The 9,698-nt window shown below is 41.7% G+C and overlaps 1 pseudogene; it reads right to left on the reverse strand.

Annotated features, from left to right (window-relative positions):
• Positions 1–2,417: 2,417 nt before the first annotated feature.
• Positions 2,418–9,698, reverse strand: part of LOC114894281 — an 8,031-nt pseudogene continuing 750 nt past the window's right edge.

Here is a 9,698-nt window from a genome sequence, read left to right on the forward strand (position 1 = left end):
GCACAGTGCTTACACCTGTCTATCATTTGGCTGCTGAAGACTTTTTTTTCCTTTAATGATTAGAACTTTCTGAAACTGGTTTGGATTGCTTCGTGAGGGGATAATGAGTTTGCTGTCACTAGAAGTATTTTTTTTAAAGGCTGAAAAACAAAACACTGGAGGACAAGTTTTAAGCAGGATTTATATGCAGATTAAAATACTGGTTTATAGCTTTAGACGGTTTTATTTTTCTGTTGTTGTCATGGGATGATATGCTTATATATTACAATAAGTCCCCTACATAGGAACCTTCAAGTTGCGAACTTCCAAAGATGTGAACGTGCGTTCATATATCCGTACACGTGTCTGGTGTACATTGTCACATATGTGCATCCTCTACAAGTGGTTGTGATTTCGTGTTCTTTACTGGACAGTACTGTATAGAGTACAGTAGTACAGTATCATTATTTTAAGCCCAGGATGTGCAGAAGCAAGTGTAAAAACAGCGGTGACGTAGCTGGTACTGCTAAGAAGCACTAAGCGATAACAATGGAAACAAAAGTGAAAATAATTGAGAGAGTGGAGAGAGGTGAAAAGATGGTAGATGTCACTCATTCTTATAATAACTGAAGAACTGAAGAGATTCATAATGCAGGAAATGCAATCCAGTGCTACCGTGTCATCTACGACAAGGGAAAAAAAGGGCTACTACCCAGACATCACTGGTTCGTTTCTTCAAGAGGGTAGATAGAATTGAATCCAGCAAGGAACCAGAATCTGTGGCACTAATGTCAGGCATGGGTAACATTGTAGCTTGCCCTCCATCTCCTATTGCTGACGATCCTTCAGCTCTACCATCTCCCACCTCCTCTCCCTCCTCCAGTCAGTAACTCTTCTTGCCTGTTCACTTGATGCCAGCCCCTGTATGCCAGCTGTTGTACTATACTTTTCAAGGTACTGTACTGTAAGATTAAAAATGTTTTTTTGTGTGTGTTTGTTTTTTATGTATTATTTGTGTTAAAAGTATTGTAAACCTATTTTGTGTTTGTTTGTTTTTTATGCATTGTTTGTGTTAAAAGTATTATAAACCTATTACAGTACAGTACTTTATAGCCGATTGTGTTAGTTGGGTACCTAGGCTAACTTTGCTGAACTTATGAACAAATTGGACTTATGAAAGCACTCTCAGAATGGAACTCATTCATATGTGGGGGACTTACTGTACTTTTTCTTCCTTGTTACTCAGCACTACATAAACAAATTCAACTAAGTTGATAAAAGATTTAAGATACAATGTCAGAAAACTAGATACCTAGAATTCCTTTAACACACATACTTAAAATTTGCATATGGATGATTAAGTTGGACCTTCTTCAAAGCAATGATTTAAATTTTTAATTCATTCAGCCTTAATTGAGAGCTAACCTTGTGTTGCCGGATATAAAAACAGATAAGTCATATATAAAGGGCTATTTAAAATTGTATCAAATTACAAACTGAGTACAGGTGTCTACTTCCATCATACAGCCCATACAATGAAAGAAAACTTGATGAAAATAATCCATCATAGTGCAGAAAAATATAAGGTTTTCCATCAGAGGAACAAAAATTGTGAGAAATATCTGGAAGATAGAATACAACCATGTGCAAACAAGACAACAACTCCAAATACATATGGGAGAAAACGATTCTTTCAAAAGTTAGAACTATCAGAGGCACCCCAAAAGGGCCATGCCATCAATGGAGGAGTATGATTTAAGGGGAACCTGCCACTGCATGTTGATGAGTGATGCTGTTTCCATTGATAAGATTTCAGGAAATCTGTTAAGAGGTGAGATCTGAAATGGCTTTTTTTTTTTTTTTTTTTTTTAGTTTTTAGTCTTCTTTCTAACACTACTTACTGCACGTGCTCAAGGTGAAGCCCCGTGTCCCTTGGGAGTGTATTACATTGCAAAGAAGAGAAGTGTGACTCAGACAATTTTGACAGTGACTCCATAGCAAGAAAAAAATCATAAACTCATTTAAGTCCTTCTCAATGCCACACAATTACTTACAGAATATTGGGATCCTAAGACAAACTTCAGGACTAGTGTCTGAGAGATATGGAATTACCTTTCAGCTGAGAGGCAGGACAAAGTGGGGAAGTTGGTAACTCAAAAAATTTGAGAAGTCCAGCGCCAGGTATCTGGATTGTCATCCCCACTGTCTTTAGAAGGGGCTGAAAATTTCTGTGTCTCCAATGAGATGTCTTTTTTTCTAAGGAAATAGATTAGAAAAATCTAGGATGGAAGACGGGAACTCTCAAAGCAGCAGCTGGTGAAAATAGGATTAGGATTTTTCCCCCAATCAAGAGTTTTTATTGCATCTTTAAAATGTCACAGATGAGTCCGAAGTATCAGCTGGCATCTTGCTGCTTCTGTAGCTGGACAATGTAGATCTTATTCATCAGCCTGCTGAACTGTTCCTTTTTCAGAAACAGAGATAGCATCTGAAAGTTTTCTGATATCCTTGTTTTTAAGTATTGTGGCTTGCTGAATCAAAGCAGCTGAATTTGATACAAGTTCAATGTCATTTCCTTCAAAAATGAACTCATCTTTCTAGGCTTGAGATACTAAACAAGCAATGCCTGGACTCATTTGAACCCTGTGGATGTATTTTTCACATCCCCCAAATTTCAGACTTCAACAAGAGAACCATTCTCCTAAATAATGACGTTGATGGGGATGTGAGCATACAGAGACTTCATCTTGTAAATGGAAGCCCAGTGTGACACCCTTGACCATGTTCTGTACATGACTACAGATAGTGTGCACCATTGCCAGTTCCTTTCTATTTCCCTATCCTTTGTCAACCCGGAGCCTCATTTTTTTCTTTCCAAGGAGACTGAGTTGTACATTAATATGATTGAAGTCCCTCCACAGGGTGCCTCTGGGCCCTTCTCAATAATTGTGCATCCCTTCAGAGTGATGTCGACATTTTCTGAAATGTCGACAGTCTGATTTTGAGAATGGTCTTCATTCTTGCAGTAGATGCAGCAAAAAGAGTGGGATTAGGACAGTGGACTAATGGGTGGACAAAGAGAAATTGACTAGAGGAGAGAAACATGATGTTGAAATGGTAGCAAATAGAAAATCTGAAAGTTTATCCTGCAGGAGGGCTAAAAATAATTTTATTCTGAATGAGAATGTGATTGCTAAGAATCACTCTTCAAGCAATCAAGGATTTAAATTTCCTTGTTTAGACTCAGAATTTAAATGGGAAAACTGATGCAGAAGACTTCAGGGCCACTCTCCCCTCTTCACATGGCTGGCTTCTTCCTATCCTCTGGGATTCAAATTTAAGATTGCATTCTTAACATAAGGTTCTCCCTGACGACTTAGCAATTGGGGCTTATATAGTGCATTGAATGCAACACACGTGTGTTCTAAAGTCAAGTGGTTAGACACCGATGGGCCCCCAATACTGTTCATGGACATTTGCATCCCAGGTAGACGCTGTCAGAGCATCTGTGTCCTGCCCAGTTCTTGCTGGTCCTCTCTTCCAACTCCTCCTCACTGACAGCCTCTTATAAACCTCTTGCCACTCTCCTGGAGGGCTTTCTCTGGTTGCAGGTGCATGATCCAGCATGCAGGCTGGAGGTATCTGTGAATCAATGCCTCCAGAAGCAGCCCTCAACAGTCATCCAATGGAAAATGTCAGATAAATACCCCAAACCTCACCTCTCAGGTGGGGCAACACTGAGGCATGTTATGCAAAGTCTCCCGAGAGTCCCCAGAGGCCTGAGTCCCAGCTGCCCACATCAGGAATTCTGCTCATTTGCACACCCTTTGATTGGTTTTCTTTCCTTCCTTGTCTCCTTCTCCACTTGCCTTCCAGTGGTTCCTGGGATCGTCCCCCAGATAAACTACTTGCATTCACATCCTTATCTCAGAGTCTACTGGGGAAACCCATACTAAAACAGCATTTTTCCACATAAGAAAATTCACCAACTATGGTGCACTGATCAGTGTTTCCACCAAGCCTTGTGGGAGTTTGTACTCCCCGCCTGTGCACAGCAGCAGTGCACGTTTTCCAGTGCTGTGAAAAATTCGGCGGAAACCAACTTCCATTGGAACCCTGACTTAACTGTTCATATTAAACTCCAATATCGTGCTATTTAAAACATATGAGGGACTTCCCTGGTGGTCCAGTGGTTAAGACTCTGCAATCCCAATGCAGGGGGTACAGGTTCAATCCCTGGTCAGGGAACTAAGATACTGCATGCCGTGAGGAACAGCCAAAAGAAAAAAAAAAGGTATGAATACTAAATTTTAGTAATAATTAATTCCTCATATAGTCACTTACTAGTATGTAGCACTTGCTTATATGTATAAAATATGAAATGATATCATATGGTACATCATTTGCTCATAATAAAGAGAAAGCTTTGTGCTTTATCAGTTTAAGGTTCCTGAAAGCCTTGTGGATACTGGTCCACACTTTCACCAACCCTGCACTAAATAGAGACCACACTGGGAAAAAAAAAAAAAAAACATTATCACAAGCAAATGCCCACTGTTTTCCTGGCAACTCGACCCCGGGACCAAACATACTTTAAACAGTTAAGTTCCTAGTCACTGAAAGAGTAAACATACCTTCAGGGGGAAAAGAAAAACATACAACAATCTTACCAAGTTGCTTTTTTTTTTTTTTAACATCTTTATTGGAGTATAATTGCTTTACAATGTTGTGTTCGTTTCTGCTGTATAACAAAGTGAATCAGCTATATGTATATATATATATCCCCATATCCACTCCCTCTTGCGTCTCCCTCCCACCCTCCCTATCCCACCCCTCTAGGAGGTCACAAAGCACCGAGCTGACCTCCCTGTGCTATGCAGCTGCTTCCCACTAGCTATCTATTTTACACTTGGTAATATATATATAAAAAACTAAAAATAGAACTACCATATGACCCAGCAATCCCACTACTGGGCATATACTCTGAGAAAACCATAATTCAAAAAGATACATATACCGCAATGTTCATTGCAGGTCTATTTAAAATAGCCAAGACATGGAAGCAACCTAAGTGTCCATCGACAGGTGAATGGATAAAGGAGATGTGGCGCATATGTACAATGGAATATTACCAAGCCGTTGGGTTTGATATTTACTACTCTCTTTCTCGGGTCAAGGCTGCGGAGTATAAACTGGGCTCCAGCCAGGTTATAACCACTTTCCTTCAACAGTCATTTTCCAGGAACTTCTGTTTTCTGGAAGCGATTTTTAAAAATAGTACCTGGGAGGAAATCAACCATGCTTATGTTGCTGAGTGATTCTAATATGTTTGAGGAGGAGCACGGCCTATCCATGTTAAATCATTCACTGTTTGCAGAGAACTTCCTTTGGATGTAGATTTTCTTATTCTCCACCACCAGCAGCTATTTTTCTAGTCGCCTATACGTGTTTGCAAGTTTGTCTCCCTCAACTGGACTGTACACGAGTGGAGGGCCATGATCTTGCCTAATCTACCTCTGCCTGCCCGCGACAGTGCAGGGCAGTAAAGGGAGAGGGGAAGCCGGGCTCGTTTCAGTAGGGAAGAAGGAGGAGCCCTGAGGCGGGACTTCCGCTGCAGCGCCCACTGCAGACCCCATCGATGGATGTGAATTCACCACCAGCTTGGCTTCCTTCCCTTCCCCATCAAGTTTCCCCCATTCCTTTAAGGTCTCCCTGAAGCCCTTCCTGAATAAACCATTTGAACATGATTCTCGTCTCAAGGCTTTCTTCTGGGGATCACCAAATGACTTCAACTCAGAGGAATGAGAATCAAAGCACTGGAAATATGCAAGTTAGTGGTTACCATCTTGTTTTAGTTAACGGTTCTCGATTTCCAAGGAGGAGAAACCCATTCACATTAACTTAGATGGAAAGTTTACAAAAGACTTAAATTGCAGAGGTACACCGTGGCCTTGGGGGAATTAGAAAGTCACCTTAAATGTGTTGGGGCCACATAGTCTCTCTTCTCTGATTCTCCTAGCACTCGTACTCATCATTTTTGCTGCAGTTAATATTTTCTATGATGCTTTACTCTAATGTGCTGTGTTGGCACATGGCTGCAGCTTACTAAGGGAACAGAAGCCTTGCCCTGTCTCTACAGAGAACAAAATAATTCAGTCTCTTAGTGCCCTAGGTCCAAGTGCCAGGGGAAGAATTCAAAACACCAGAATCTGATTAGCCCACCTGGGGCAGGTGTCTGCTCCATGACAATCAGATGTTGCCTCAGAAGCAGGGCCACCTGCCCCAACACAGCCACTTCTTCAACAGTACAGTGGACATGGGTGGGCTTTTTCAAGAGGGATTGTAGGCTCAAGGCAATGACTGACATCTTTAGGACAATAACAAGCCAAGACTTTTTTGTTTTGCCTTCAGACGTCTCAGTGTTGGCCCTGCCCTACCCTGTCAAGCATAGAGATCCCCACTCACTTGAATATGGTCCATCAACCTCGGTCCCATGGGCTTGTTCACCACGTATCAACATGCTAGGCTAACTCCATCTCCATGCCATCTGTCTCATTGGTCCTCAGATGATACGGGCTTTGGCTTTGTTTCTACAAACACTATCCTTCCTTTATTTCCTACTTTCTCCATGAAGCCTTTCCCAAGAATTCCAATCCTCCCCTAATGCCAATGCACTATTTATATTTTGCCCGTGTTGCATGGTAGAAGCAAGGTTATCTTCCCTATTCAGTAAGCCCCTCAAATCAGTGGGACATCATACTTCCTGTTTCTATTGCATCCCCTACAGCATTATTCTAAGCATACAGTCAGCAACACACAGATACTCTGCCTCATGTATTGACTGAAGTAACTAAGCTTTTGTACAGCACTTACTTCAGTGACTTCCTCATAGCTGGAATAACAAGCCTTTGAATTACCGCCCCTCAGGTGGTACCATTGCAATGTGAGCTCGCTCTACTACCAACTGCCTGTAACTTCATCTCTCACCAGAGGGTGTCCTCCCAAACAGCAGGAAGCCACCCTGGACTCAGACACAGTAGACTGGACAGTCTGGGCAGTTAACCGCTGGCAGCCTTCCACCAGTGATGCTTAGAGGCAGGTGGATATATAACCCAAATCCCTTTCCCTCCATAAGTCAACTCTGAGTCTTGTACATCAGCTCCCAGAGTTTCCCACTAGGCTTGAGCTCTGGTCGCCCACGGTGGTAACTTGCTCCATAAGGCTGCCTACCCTTCCTGTGTCACCTCCACACCTCCCTGCTAGTGTTTCCTGGGACCGCCTCCCACGTAAACTACTTACACTTGAATTCTTGTCTCAGGGTCTGCTACAAGAGAGGGGACCTACACTAAGACAAGATTCAATAAATACTCATGATTGAAGGAAAAGGTGATTTCGCATTCCCCCTCACAGGCCGAGAAGCCAGGCCAGGGGCAGGGTTGGATTTCATAAGCCCAGGGAGGATAGAAGTCTCAATTTCCATGCTGTACCTCAAAAGTGGAAATACCCAGAAAGGAGAGGCTTCATGGGAATCAGTTTAAAACACAAAGCACTGTATCCTTGAGGGCAGCTGTGAAGTTCACGGTACCCAGCTAGGTCTAGAGAAGGCAGGTGCTGACAACACAGCTGCCCACAGTTTACTGGCCCAGTTTGGGATGGGTGATATATATCTTGGCAGCCCAGAAGCCAGACCCCCATTTTTCCTGCTTTCCACTAATACGTAACAGACATGAACCAAGGAAAAATAATAAATACTCTTAGACTTTTTGCTAACCTTGATGGACTACATTTGACTTGAGTTATAAAATCAAAAAAATTTCCCCTCTCTTGCATCTTAAATTTTGGAAAAATTTCTACCTGCTAAAATAGTTTTCCAGAAATGAATCAGACAAAAGCCATACAAATGCTTCAAGGATGATGGGAAAAAGCAGTTACCCTGGATCAACTGGAAGGGCAGCTTGAACATTTCTGATGGTTGATTGCATAACCATCAAGTTCTTGAACATCTAACATGCTAGTCCTTTGTTTGCTGGAGGAATGCAATTGCTCAATGAAATGCGAAAGAACTTGGCAAGGACCGTTTTCATGATTATCTACCAAGTTCTTGCTTTAACTTGTTTGCTTAATCAAATGTCTACTTATGATCTCTTTGGGAGGTTCTAAATTTCATTAGCTCTTTCCCTTAAAGTGAAGTTAATCTACTCAGGAAGGAAGGCTTATTCATCATAGGTCAGAGAACATTAACACTTCCTAATAATTAGTTCCAAGCCCCAGTTTCTAGACGACTAACCAGTTCAGCAAAATCCTGGTTCAAAAGAACCAGAACCTGTTTTTAGCAGAACCACTGCAACCAGTGCAAAATGTAATATCTCATTGAACTGTTTTGTCATTACAGTCCCAACGTTTGGCTATAGCTAAGCAACAATTAGACCAAATGATGCTTGTCTTTTCATTGAGGGGGATCTACAGAACAGCTCTCTGTCATAACTTTAATTTGAGATCTGCCCACTATCCTGATGAAAACCATCTTAATGAATTTGTGAATTTCTCATTGTCTTCTATTGTAAAAATGTACAGCAAGTTTCCTGCTCAGCTATGCATAATCAGAAGGTGAACACCCTCACTGCTGTGGACTTGAACCTGAATAAAAACTTTGTCTTCTCAGAAAGATGGCATGCTAGATGGACGAGGGGCTTTTAAAAACCTTTAGTTTACAAATGAAGGATGTCTTCCCTCTGCACATTATCATGGTAGCCAGAATAATGGACCCTTCCCCCAAAATGTCCACATCTTAATCCTTGGAACCTGTGAATATGTTTCCTTACATGGCAAAATGGTCTTTGCAGATGTGATGAAGTGAAGGATCTTGAGATGTAGAGTTATTCTGGATTATCTGGGTAGGCTCAACCTAATTACAAGGGTCCTTAAAATCACAGAATCTTTCCCTGTTGTAGTCGGAAGGAAATATGACTATAGAAGAATGGCCAAAGGCATGTAATCTTGCTAGCTTTGAAAATGGAGGAAGAGGTCACAAGCCAAGGAATGTGGCTGGTTCTAGAAGCTGGAAAAGACAAGAAATAGATTCTCTCTTAGAGCCTCCAGAAATGATCACTGCCCTGCTGACACCTTGATTTCGGCCCAGTGAGTCCTGTATCAGACTTCTGATGTCCAAAACTATAAGATGATAAATGTGTGTTGTTATAAGCCACTAAGTTTGTGGTAATTTGTTACAGCAGCAATAAAAAACTAATACAGCTATACTCAAATAATTCCTGGAAAAACTTAAGTAAGAAAAGAAAAAATATATTATGGTAAAGTAATTTCTTCTCCCCCAAAATATCTAGAAGTGTGACTTCTCTTTTTTCTTTTCTTTTCCACCATCCAGGATTAATAGCTATTAACTCTTTGTGTTTGTGGCCTTTCGTTCTGTTTTGTAAAAAAGTACAATATTCATTACAGTTGAACCTCAGGTCCCCTTTAGCCATAACGCCAATTGCATTCCCTGACCCACTCCACCAATCCTAATCATATTTGAACATATATTTTTATAATCTATTAAGAATATTAGGGCTTCCCTGGTGGCGCAGTGGTTGAGAGTCCGCCTGCCGATGCAGGGGACACGGGTTCGTGCCCCAGTCTGGGAAGATCCCACATGCCGCGGAGCGGCTGGGTCCGTGAGCCATGGCCGCTGAGCCTGCGCGTCCGGAGCCTGTGCTCCGCAA

The sequence above is a fragment of the Monodon monoceros genome, unplaced genomic scaffold, assembly GCF_005190385.1.
Source record: "Monodon monoceros isolate NGI ecotype Baffin Bay Population unplaced genomic scaffold, NGI_Narwhal_1 Super_Scaffold_13, whole genome shotgun sequence".
In the NCBI taxonomy this organism is placed as follows: Eukaryota; Metazoa; Chordata; class Mammalia; order Artiodactyla; family Monodontidae; genus Monodon; species Monodon monoceros.